Source organism: Nipponia nippon, unplaced genomic scaffold (assembly GCF_047370975.1).
Source record: "Nipponia nippon isolate SJK-2023a ecotype South Korea unplaced genomic scaffold, ASM4737097v1 scaffold_6, whole genome shotgun sequence".
Lineage (NCBI taxonomy): Eukaryota > Metazoa > Chordata > Aves > Pelecaniformes > Threskiornithidae > Nipponia > Nipponia nippon.
The window spans coordinates 57,411,904-57,425,093 of NW_028262380.1; the positions used below are offsets into that span (position 1 = coordinate 57,411,904).

General features: G+C 41.4%; 1 protein-coding gene across 1 annotated transcript in view; it reads right to left on the reverse strand.

The window, feature by feature from the left end:
• Window positions 1–13,190, reverse strand: part of DKK2 (dickkopf Wnt signaling pathway inhibitor 2) — a 124,560-nt gene that overhangs the window by 44,902 nt on the left and 66,468 nt on the right. The window lies entirely within an intron of this gene.

Here is a 13,190-nt window from a genome sequence, read left to right on the forward strand (position 1 = left end):
AGGAAGGTAAACAGGGACACAGCGCAAAATTAGCAGAACCGGGGTAAACCCAGCTCTTCTCTTTTCCCTGTTACCTGCAAAAGATTTAGTGGAGAGAACATCACCATGGGGCACTGCAGTGGAGCAGCTACCAGCCCCTGTCTTTCCCCTGGACATGTGAAGGCGGGGTGGAGGGAACAAAAGAGGGCGAGAGGAGCAGCTCTCTCGCTGTCCCACACGTTCATGTACAAACGCTACCATGTCTGGGAACAGCACAGAATTGTCATGTTTTCCCCTCTCCTGAGGGGTCCCTCCTCTAACCTATCAATCCTTTCCAGTTACTCTACACCTCTGCACACGGCCGAAGGGGCGAAGCAGAAATGCACCCCTGAAATTCCATTTCTTCTACATAACAGCCGTGCAAAAGGAAGTTGCTAAGGCAAGTAATACCAGGGCGGAGTGGGGCACTCTTTTGGCTCCCAGTGCTCCTGCTCCCAGTGAGCAGAAGCCCTCCTGGGGAACAGAAGCTCTCTGCGGGTAATACTCTGTGAACCTCACCACCTTGGGTAAGTTTTTTAAAATATTGTCTATCTATCGACACGTGACTGCTAGCAGTGTGTCCTAATGTTAGGGCTTGTATTGTATTAAACAGAGCATCTTGTAAAGAGTAGATTAACTTAAATGTTTTTCCACAGCTCAAACCTTAGAATTGTTTGTTGAATCCCATATCACAGGGACGTTTTTTTGTTTGGGTTTGTGTTTGTTTTTTTTTTAACAACTGAAATGACATATCAGCCCCCAAGACTGGATTGTAAACTGTCCTACAGGGCATGGCATTTGGTCTGACTCAGGCTTCAGATGAGCTCACGTTTACTGGTTTTGAAGTTGGAAGCAGTTTTATTAGCACCGACAACCAAACATGAAAAACCAAATACCGAAAAACCCAATGTTTCCCTTCTTCACAGCATTTCCTTTTTCCATCTTTATGCAACCTTAAATAAATTAAAATTACATGTCTATCTTCATCCCTGATAATTCCTGAAGACATTTGTAAGGAAATGTTTCTAAAAGATCAGAAAGCAATGTGCAATTTCACAAGAAACTGATAAAAACCAGTCCTTTTTGTTTTGGACACCCGGCCCTGCTGGTGTTTCACCCCTCCCAAGCCCAAAAGCAAACCGCTATCAGGGCCACAGGAAAAGCTCTAACAGATAATTTCATAGCAAGTTGGCAGAGAGCCACATAAACACCACACACACACACAAAATGGGTAAAATCACAGAGAAACACGCAATCCGCTCAGAGGTACATACGCGGCGTGTATGCACACGTCCATGGGCAGCCTCGCACACAGACACAGAAGCGCTGACGTCCACCCGCCCATTCGCGCAGGATCAAACCGAGGTGGAGAAACAAACTGGTAACAGCTCCCTGATTTCCAATAACAAGTCAATCCTGCATTTCCTCTTCCTATTACCACGGACTGCCCTAGTCACATTCTGTGTTCTCACTGGGGATAAATACGCTGCAGAGAACACTTAAGTTACAATTCACATCTCTCTTCCTGGTATTCTCCATATATCCCACCACGGAGCCTTAGCCCTGATCTGTCCTTCACAGATGGTACCAAATTTGTAAAAATATCAAGTCAGCAGGTTTTGCAAGATTACCACAAAAACTGGACAAGTGAAATATCATTTTCTCACCCCAAAGACATTTGATAAAATGATAATGTGGGTCTGAACTCCTGATCAAAATACATGGGAGGCTGTGTTAATTCATACTTCAGACAGCCCCCTTCTCCAAAATACAACTCAGAATCTAGCATATATTTAACTGGGCTCTCAATCTGTTAACTGACTTGTTTGTTAACTTTGGTGACAGCAATAGCAACCCCCCTCAAATTATAACTTTTTTGGCTGTTCTCTTGTGCGCACTAAAGAAATACTTCCACCCACTTGTCTTTTGCTTCACTGAGGGCTATAAGATGGCATATTGTGTTAGTATTCGGCTGTGACAGATACTCTTTAAAAAAAAAAAAACCAAACACAAAAAATATCCACCTGTGTTTCGCTTACACAGGAAGGAATAGAAATTTATAAGTCACTGGTGGCGTATTCTCCACCAGGGTTGCTTTGAATAAGGGAGGATTACACAGCGAACAAAATAAACTGATGAGACATGCAAAGAGAATCCATGACAATAAAAAACACAATATGATGACCTCATGCAAGTATCATTCAGCTCTTCTTGAAATGAATGGACATATGTGGTATTAAAAAGAGAGGCACACAGCACCTAAAGGACCAGACCGTAAGTAGACTCTGTGTAAATTAATTAAATATATATCTATGAATATCTTATTAAAATTATTACTCAGATTAATAAATGTAAAAAGCAAGCCACATTCCAAGTCCTTTTAAGTAAATCACAAAGTCCCCATATATTCATAACCTCTAGAAATTTGAAGAAAACTAGGGAGGAATGCTCACAGCTTTTCAGATATTTAAGAACGGGTGCCCAAACTCATTTTTTCAAATCAGTCCGGATTCAGCTAAGTATGAAGGTAATCAACGAGCTGCATTCAACTAAGTTTCCAGACATTAATTTAAATTTAGTGGGAATGGAAGTGGGTATCTTTCCAACAGGGCAAGACCTATCTTGTAACTCACTGGTCTGAAGGGAAGATAGTCTGCAACATGCCTGAGGAAATGGGAACGGGTTTTGCTTCGCTGCCCTGACAGATGGTTCCCTCCAGAGGAAGCAACAACCCACTTCACTGCAGGGCAACTGCTGCAGACCAACACGTTGCTTGAGACCAAAGAAATCAGAAGTATGTGGACAGGACACTAAACCTGCGTTGGAGGGGGAGCTTTTTTTTTTTTTCATCTTAACAAAAGGATGAAGGTAACAAGATCTTGGTTTGCCACAACAGTTCTTGTGCAAAGGATAGATAATACTTGCAAAGAAACAAGCTGTTTGGTAATTTTTTTTTCCCCCACTTTTAACCAGCATTCAGCCCACACTTTTGGAGGCTGGTTAAATACAGACTTCCAAACCTAGTCATGGATTTCCTATGCTCCTCATTGCAGCAGCTCTTATGTCCTTTAAAGACACAGATTTATTTCACAGTATCTACTCAAATAAGATAGTATGGAGGCAAAAATACCAAGAAGCATCTCTGTTTTTCAGATTTAGGACTGTGCCACTACAACCTGGGTTTTGAGAGACACCAAGAACTTCTAAAACTCTTAAGTGCCATGGAGGGTCTACCAGAGGAACCACCTACAAAAACCAGTGGTTGTTAAGTGCATGAAGTGCACTAAGCAGAGGTGGTCACACTACTGAAGGTCAGGCAGAAGGAGAGTTTGCCAGTAAGTTTGGATGCCTAGCTGGGAGAAGCTAAGGCCCCCATGCTTTGTGTGTGTGTGTGGTTAGTCAAATATTTCAGAGCAATAGTCTTTTGCTCAAAACAATATTTTACAGCTAACTGTACAGAATAATGGAAGAAGCATTACCCCAAAAACCACAGTCAGTGGCAAATGCTACATAACACACGGGACAGTCACTAGAAATCTCTGAAGTACCACATTGCAGAGACCGAACCTGCTCCTTGACCATTGCGTACATAACCACGAATCTTCCTGGGATCCTTCTGAGGTGGCATTTAGTGCCCCAACTTGGGAGGCAGACTGTTTGAAGACCCCCATGCTCAGCTTCAACTGCTAACTCCTCCTGCAGGTTTCCAGTAGGCAGAAGCAGAGGCTGTGCTGGTTACAACCCACGCACGTGCAGCACGCCGGTCAAGAGGGCAAATGTTCATTAAACACCAGCGGGACCTCCAGCTGCAAACACTGAGAACTACATCAGTGAGCCACAAGTACTCGGTTCTCATTTAATGTTTAAAATATCTGTATTTCAATACAGAAATATGCATTTATATCTCTTTGTGACTAAATTAGCATGCTTTGTGTAAGAAAAGTAGGTTTTCCTTTTGTCTTATTTGCTCCCATAAAGAGGACGCACACAACAAGTAAAGCTTGTACTTATTTCTAAATCAAGTATTCATACCCTGAATACATGTTGGAGATTTAAATGTTCCAAACACATATTTCTGTTTTACAAATGCTATGGTGTTTCTTTTAATTACACTTGTTTATAAATTTAATGAAAAAAAAATGAGTGGCCTCAAACAAATGAAGGTTTTTGTAGAATTTTTCCAGTTTCACTACTTATCCTTGCCAAAACAAAAAATGGCAAAAAAAAATATAAATTTGTTAGTATTTTCATTGAAAAATATCAACATTTTAATTGCTTTCCTACTATCTCTTTATTTTTCTATATGAGCTCCCCCCCCTTATATTCTTTGCCAAGGAGTTCCATTAGATTCCTGGTAGCCTTGTTTTAACTTTTCTTGGAGGAGAGGGGATTTTATGGAGCCAGGAATGGCATGGAAGAGTAAACTTTTTTCCTCTTGCTTTTTCCCCCCCTTTTGTCTCTGAAACTTTTTTAAAGAGGAAACGTTTGGAAAAGCCAGAGTCTAGCAGAAATCAAGACAAAAGCAATAAAGGAACACAAGAAATTAATATGTTCAATTTAAGAACAAAAAGGAAATACAATGAAAATGGGGAGATCATTTACCGACCTGCTCCAAAGGGCCCGAATTACACACTGTAAATGCAAAATATTATGGGCCAGATTATAATCCTGTGTATTTTACAGCATCTATATTTTAAACTGCTTGACTTCATTTGAATCATTTTTGATTTATACCAGCTTTAGTTCAGCCTAATGTCCTATGTTTTTCTTTCCCTTAAATAAACAAAATTACCTGTTCTTCAAATTAAATCTGTTTTTAATTCTATATAGAACATTTTGGGATACTTGTTGTATGAAAGACATTTTATAACACAGAGGTGTACTGTTTTTTGTTATTATTTTTTAAGTTCACCAGCTGCATTGAATTTCCATTGCCCCTTACAGCAACTCTCACAACTTGGATATGGCCAAATCTCCCTTAGCACTGCCCCTGGGGCCCACTCTGTCTTTTATTTAATTTCTAACTAAAAAATTCAATCAGGACCATCAAGCAATACATAGTTTTGCTAAGGCTGCAGCTCAACAATACATTTTCTTTAAAAAAAAAGCACATTTAAGGAGTTCCTTCCTCCCCTCTGTCCTCCAGCTCTTTATGGGGATGCATTTGGGGTTTTCTTTCCTTTTTCACCATTTTTATATTCAGCTCACAACCAAACCCCCTCAATTTTCCCTCCGCACACACAGAGAAGGCTTTGCATGCAGTACAAGGGCAAGAGAGCACAGGCACTGGTTGTAGGATGGGGACAAAAGGCAAGGGGATTCCCTCACTCCAGCATTTCCACCAAATGCATCATGTCCTGGGACTGTGGCCCCAGCAAAACAGCCAGAGGACAGGCTGGGGCATGCGATACCCAAAAGCATGACAGGTGGGTGTCAGCTCCAGAAATCCACACTAACGCAGTCTATGGCCACCACAAAACTCTTCTCCACAGGTAATATTTCTGTATTAGCATCAGGGGAACCGCTCGTTAGAGCTTATGCCGTGTTGCTACCAGCATTGAAGTCCATAGGTATGCCCGCTGCCCCAAGAGCTGGCCCACTCCTCCTCCTCTTTCCCTCTTGACAGAGGATGTGTGAAAGCCGCAGCCCTGCCCCTGCGACCCAGAAGTGCCAGGGAGCCCCTTCTGCAGCCGCTGGGACAGGCTGCCAGGCAGGTAAAGCTCTTCCTCCTCCTCCTCAGCCTTCATCCCTGACAGCTCTGTGCTGCGGGACACGCTGCCAGCGCAGTGTGGGGACAGCATAGCGAGGTGCTGGCAGCAGCAGTGCGGCATTGCTGCTCGGGACTGCCGGCATATCCAGCAATTAGAGCAAGCCAGCACAGCGCTCGCTGGGCTGTCACCACGAACAACCTCTGGCAGGGGTTTGATGCCAGCTGCAGAGCATCCACGTGCTGATGTCACGCCCGCCTAGCCGGGCCACATCAAGAGGTCCCAGCTCACCTCTCCCTCTAAAGGTTACCCTCTCCCCAAAACTGTCAGCAAGCACAGCCGCTGGTGTAATTGCTGCCTGGCCCGGCTGAGCCGCGACAGGCGGCCCCGGCTGCAGCCGGAGCAGGAGGCACGACTGCAGCCCAGAGAGAGGCAGGCTCGCAGCATGCAGCCCCGGTCATGGAAACAGGAGAAGAAATATCACATCCTTTGATTTCTATATTTTTGGGTCTAATTCCTCATGAGCAGGAAGGCAAATGATGCAATAAAACTGTTTTGAAATCCCTATTTATGATTTTTCTCCTGCTATTTTTTTTTTTCAAAAAGATAAGTACTGAATGTTACTGTTATTCCTCATAAATAACTCCTTTTCCTGATGAAAACAGTCCAGGATGGTGTCGCAGTTAATTAATGACACAGCATGCTGTGACTGGCTTGGTTGCTTACAGTTCAGGATTTGAATCAGCCCCTCTGACAACCATTAACCCTTCAGAGTGGGAATCACCGATTTCTTGAGGACAACGGAAGCAAAGGGAAACACTCCCAGCCCACCAAAGTTAACAGCCGTTGACAAACTTTGCTTCAAAAGCCAAATGTAATAACCAGTCAATTTAAATTATTTTAAGTCACTTCATTATTTTTCTGCAAAACATCTTCACTGTGTCACTGAACAGAACTCAGCCTGACCATGCTCCCAAAGAGGTACATCTTTCAGCATTGATCAGAGAAAGAAGTACTTTCCAAAAGGAAAGGTTTCAGCAAAACGCAGCAAAGGTGCGGGTCTCGTGCCCGGGAGGCCACAAGTCAGACCCCCTGGTCTCCCTGACGGGAGCAGATAAGCGCGAGCCAGACGTGCAGAGCAAGAGGAGCCGCAATGGTCAGGCGGTATTTTCTCCTCCTCCTCCCGCGTCCGCATGCAGGACTGCTGCTGGCCCCACCAGAGCGCTCCCCAGCACCAAGCGCCGCGAGGAAGATGTATGCGAGCTATGCTGTGTATGCACAGCACGTGGTTTTCCAGAAGATCATAACGCACAAACCAAAACACGAATTCGCAGTAGCCCAGAAAGACGGCTGACTTGATATGGAAATAGCTGAAATTTCAGCCTCCCTCCCCCAGCTGCATATGTTGCAGAGTTGTTAAAACAATAAAAACACTTATAATTAGCAAGTCCACATACACCCATTTTCTTTGCAATATTCTTGGGAATATTGAGCCAAGTTACTCAAACTTTCCAAAGAAAAATAACCGTAAGGAAAATTCCCTTCTCAGGAATGAAAGCAGCAGAAAATTATGAGGCTGAAAAGGGAGTTAGAATGGAAACCATTGTGCAACCTTAGCTATAATAAGTACTGAAAAAGCTGATTCCTGTTTATTACATTTATCTCGTGTTTTCTGATAAATGCAGTCACATCTGAAGACTGTATAAAACAGCAAATGTAAAAATATTTTCAATCATTTGCTTTGGCTTGTAAACCTACCTTAAACAAATGTTTAGGATGGTGTATCTACAGGCTGTAACAAATATCCCACTCTCAGAGAAAGAGCAGAACCTCTGCTTTGCAAAAAAGGGAGTTAGGGAGGTTGCTTCCTTCTCTGTGTGGTTGCTCAATTTTACTCCCCGTCTTTTTTTAAGAAAACAACTGAAAGATAAAGACATAAGTCTTCTAGAACATAAACCCCTATGCAGTTTTTTTTAGCACAAGTATATTGCTGTAGAATCAGGAAATCATATGACATGGCAAACATTCCTTATCCACTATATAAGAATTTATGCTGAATGGTTAGTTCATTAAATAGAGTCAAAATCTGTTCTACTGACAGGCCAATGCCAATTGATAAAATAAGAATCTGGTATTGATCACTTATGAGCTGCCTCTCCAATTGGGTTGTGTTCTAAAAAAAATGTAGACTTTATAAATAATTGTCCAAAATAAGGGACATCTCACTTCTCTTCTTAATGAAATAATGTTTTAAATGTCATTCCTGATCAACTTAGTCCTTTCATTCCATTGTGCTTGCAATAATTGGCAATATATAAAGTAAATGTCTAAATAAAAAGTAATTTTTGAAAAAAAAATTGGAACATTTTGTTCTGCAAATGGATTTCGTTTCTGGGATTTTTTTAAATTCCGATTTGTTTCAATTGAAACAGTTTTTCCATTGAAAAGCCAACTTAACGACTGCTTTCTGGCCACCTACAAAGGTGTGCTTTGCAGGGGACATGATGTTTCTTGCGAAAGAAGAAAAATAGCATTCCACATGCAATTTTCACAAAAGTGGGAAAAGAACAAATGAGTATCCCACTCTTGCATGGCAGAGAAAAAGAACCTCAAGCTAGCACCCAAGATACCCCATCTCTTTGCTCTATCTGTTGTTGAAAGTGGACAGAAAAAAAGAGGTTCAATCCATATTGTTTTAAAGACACTTCCTATATGTCTGCTAAATAAAGTAGCAGCAAAATCCAGAGTTATGGGACTTCTCCCCCCCAAGAATCTTCGAAGAGGCTAAAATTAAGATAGCCATTCAACAAACTATGCAGGCTGCATTCCTGGCTACTCGCATAGGTGATGGAGAGCAACTGTGAAGCTCAATAGTTACAGGCAAGAACGACGTGTTGCAGTTTTCCTCTTGTGCATGTATGTTTACACTCCGTTCCCTGGTTGCAGTCATTTTCCCATTTTTCTCTCAGTGTAAGAAGACGACAAAAATGATCAGAAGGGGAAGGAAGGGGAGCCTCTTCTCTTTGGTGTGCAGCCAGTGTGATAGAGAGAAGGGAGCTTGCTTCACTGCTCAACACACATATACCCCAGGGAGCATCTAAATTTACTCCCATTCTGGCATTTGGTAACTCAGCCCCGCTCTGGCCTTTGGTAATTCAAAGACAATAACTATGTAAACCTCAGCCTAAGCTTCCTTCCCAAAGCTTGGCTCTTCCTAGCACTGTGCTCCGGGGCCTGCTCTGTCCCAGATTTTTCCAGCTGAAAGAGTTAATCGGACCTTTTTGCCAGCCTTACTCAGCATAACTTTTCTGGGAAGAAGTTAGCATGTGAGCCTCAAGTGGTGACTCGGAGACCCCTGCCAAATGAATTCCTGGTTTAAGTCCATTGACACCGATGGAGTGACAAGAGGAACAGAACTGGTCCTTTGCCTTTTTTGCTATTATCCACAATAGGCAGCTCTATTTTTCTGCATAACAAGTACCAGAATCCTGAATGTACTGGCTGCCAAGAAATGCAGAACAAACAGACTTACATGTTTTTCCCTTTATTTCCATCATCTGACCTTTGCTTTTTATGTCTTAGGAGCAAGCTGCAACTTTATTTACATGTATAATCTAGATGAAATACCAGTTTGTGTGTAGAAAGCTATGTGGACTTTGATCTTTGAATTTGATTTTCCGTTTTTTTCAAAGCAAAACATAATGAATTAGTGGAAACATGGAAATGTTAGGTTTTAGAATGATTCTCATTTCATGTTTCTGATTCTTTCAGCCCAGGCTAGATCTTTTAGGCTTCCCTAGAGGCTCAAAGCCTTAGTTCATAGTCCAAAATATTAACTTGTATCCTGACATAGTAGGTACTGAAATCAGTCATATTGCCCAGTTGAATAATGATAGATTTTGAATCCCCATAGAAGTACTTGACTGCAACAAAAGCTGTTACTAGCCACCTCAAAATTGTATAAAGTACCAGTAGTGAGAGAATGAATGATTAAATTATTAAAACAGTGGAATTCAAATTATAAGAAAGAGAGCAAAAACTAACAGGGAAAGGGAACAAGTTCTAAGAGAGTCAACAGGAAGAAGTTAATCAGATAATAATCTAGGAACGTTTTATGGTTATTTTTTAAATAGGTTTTAATCCAAGTTGCAAACCTGCAACTTACTACATTGACTCTTCTTTCATTTGCCAGTCTGATCAATTTTGGACATTTCATTTATATTTTAAAATCTTAAGTGTTTTACTTCCATGTATCTGCCTGCACTTGGCTCTGATTGCCCATGTGCAAAGAATACCTCACTTCTACCCCATACTTTATGTCCGGGCCATGCAGTCTTCCTAATTTTACACACTAAATGAAAAGAAGTTGTTACTGATACATGCTAAATCTTAATCTTTCTTGGTCAGGAATTTTTCACAAAATAACAGTAAGTAGCCTGCAATATTGAAATGGGGGGAATGAAGAAGAAAGAAAAATAAAGTGCGGACTTCAATGTATGGCTTCTTTTTAAAACAAAGCATCGGTTCTGATATTAATTTTTAAATTCTGTATAAATTTACTGAAAAAAATCTTTTATATCCATGTCTCCATGCATCACAAGCATACTATTGTGATAGAACCATAATACTTTATCTAAAACTCTGAGCGAGAGAAGGTTTTTCACAGGGATTCTATAAGTAATCAAGGGGAAATTAATATGGATTTACTGTTACAATATCTGTTTTATTAATTTTTTTTAACATACATATTGTCTAACTACACGTCTTTTTTATTATCTCTCACAACTGTTGAATAGACCTCTTGTCAGTCTGTTAGATACCAAGCTTCCTGAGACAAATGAAACTATCTCAGTTTCGCAGGACTTGTAAAGCAAGAATGTATGTAACCTGCTTTCTCAAAACACACGTGCTGCAAATAAAGATATCAAGTGTACTGACGTTTCTGCATTACAGCTTAAAATAACATCCTGTGTGATCCCTATATGCTGTACTGTTAGCTCAGTTTTGGATTTTCTAAACACTGGGTTTGCTTTCAAAGAATAACGCTCCGGTTCCTGTACAATACATCAGTATATTGGCTCTTCAGCTGGGAAAAAAAGTTAAGAATGTGTGGGCTTTGGCTTCAAAATTAACCATGCTTTAGTAATCTAGTATACTAAACTGTTTCTTATTAATGTATCATGCAAATACTCTCCAGTCCTCCCGCAAGTCTGACACTTTCCCAACATATCAATAGCAAATGTTCTGTGAAATGCAACTTTTCTGATGTAGGCCACCCTGACTTTTAGTGTGATCTCAATCCACCATCCAAATCTTCATGGCAGATGCAGAATAGGGTTCTTTAATAAGGGAAACAATATTGAAAAAAAAATGTTTCTTGCTAGTTTGATACATCGAGTTTGTTTTTCTTCAGTAAAGAGCCAGCTACCTTTTTTTTTTCTTCCCTAATTATGGCTGAACAGAGTTAAGTTTGTTGTGTTTACCAAGTCAGAATGTAAGGTAATTTAGGGGGATGGCTGGTATCAGTCCCTCAATAATGTAACTATTTGACTTAAAATATAATTTTGAAGTGCGTCAGCTTAACCCCAGCTGTTTTCCGTCTTAAGGCAGATGAGACTGAGAACGTACCCAGGGACTTTTGTTACATGACAAACGAGCTTCGCAGAGGCTCTACGACAACTGTCCCCATCTCCCAGAGCAGATTTTTATTTAATGTTGCTGTTGCTATGTCACCTGGCAGCACTGGCCACACTCACGTCCCTTCTCCAGATGGTGGCGGTGACTAAGCGAACACACGGTGGTGTCGTATCAAGCTACAAGAGCTACTTTTAAGCAAGTTGTCTGGGTGCTGGCTGTAGAAGACAGCAGGTTAACCTGCCCTGCTATTCAAGTGGTTTTGTGGTTTGCCTGGGCTGACAGCTGCCCCACCGAGGTCGCTGCCGGCACCAGACTGACACTCACGCTCGCCGTTTCAAAGCTGCCTCTGCACGCTGGACTGCAGCCTGCAGCGCAGACATCACCATAGGTCCTGGCCCAAACAGGACATCGTTTAAAACTACTTATGAAGGGTAAGGGAGGAGTATATAGCCATTTATGTTTAGCTTTCATACACTTATGTTTTACATCTTTTGCACTTAATTAGAGCCAGTGTTATCTAGTCTCCTCTGTGCCTCAGCCATATCATCTTTCAGAGGCTTTTCATAGGCACAGTTGCAAAAGAGTACTTCGAGGAATGATTAGGGAGGATAACTTATTCTAATTTTTAGCTATTACATGTCCAAAGTGCAGCTTTTTATCTCTCCTCTGTTTTTAAAATTGTCTGCACAGATGCACGATGCTTTTTTCCACCATAAAATGTACAGTTACCAGTTCACAAAGGGAATACCAAAAGCACAAGAGAGAAAAGCCATGTGAGCTGTGGGAAGGCAGATCCAGGGTGACTCGGTGGCTGAGCAGAAGAGCAAGCTCAGAGATAGAAGAGTGCACACATCAGGGGTGGGAGGCAAAGTGAAGAGCTTTGGAAGCTCAGGTGGGGCTGGATGCTGACCAGACACTGGTACCCAGAGCACACAAATGAAAAACTTAGAGAAAGCAGTGCCACGATCAGTGACGTGGGTTAGGGAGAAAAATCTAACGGATGTGTTTCAACTGAATTGCATGCCAGAGAGGAGCTGGCAGGTTTCAGCAGCCACTCATGGACCACACAAACATTTCACCTCTTGCCTCTTTAGACATGGATGGGAGATGCAACACCCAACCTCAGCAAACAATGAAGTTCCAGAGTCCCTCTGCAGGGCTCTTCGCTGCCAAGTCCAAGAGAATCGGTGGACTTTTTTTTTTTGTTTGCTCTCTTTTCCATGTAGCTCTTGGAGCTAGGAGATAATGAAGAATGATGCTTTGGAAAAACATGGGCTACTGCTCAACCAAGTTCTGTTTGTACCAGTAGGAGTTTCAACTAAACCAAAATCTAAGTGAAGTCATCCAGAATTTGGCCCAGGACTCCCAAAGCAATGTCTTCTGCCATATTTCATTCATCATCTATTCTTAACCAATCAGTACTATACTTGTGTCCTCTCACTTCAGCAAATACAAAGTTGTTACAGTTGTAAATGACATAAGTGGCTTTGCACTCAGGCATAATGTGAAACACGATAAAAACAAGTGGGAAACCATTTTTGCTAGACTTATTTGGATTATGCCTTTTTTTAACCCCAAAATTGAAAGCAACTGGAAATACTTAGGAAATTCAGGAGATTTAGGGGTTGTTTATACAGCAGATGAAAATAACTGACCCAAATGCCTCTATATTTTAAAGCTCCAAGGTAGGAGAATAGTTTATATATTAAAAATAGCCAGGTCCTCTAGGTTCTATTGCCTACAGAAAACTTAAATCTAAAATAATTGTTTTTAAAAATTGATTTCCTTTAACATGTGTACAAGATTAAGCAGTTACAAACAGAAATA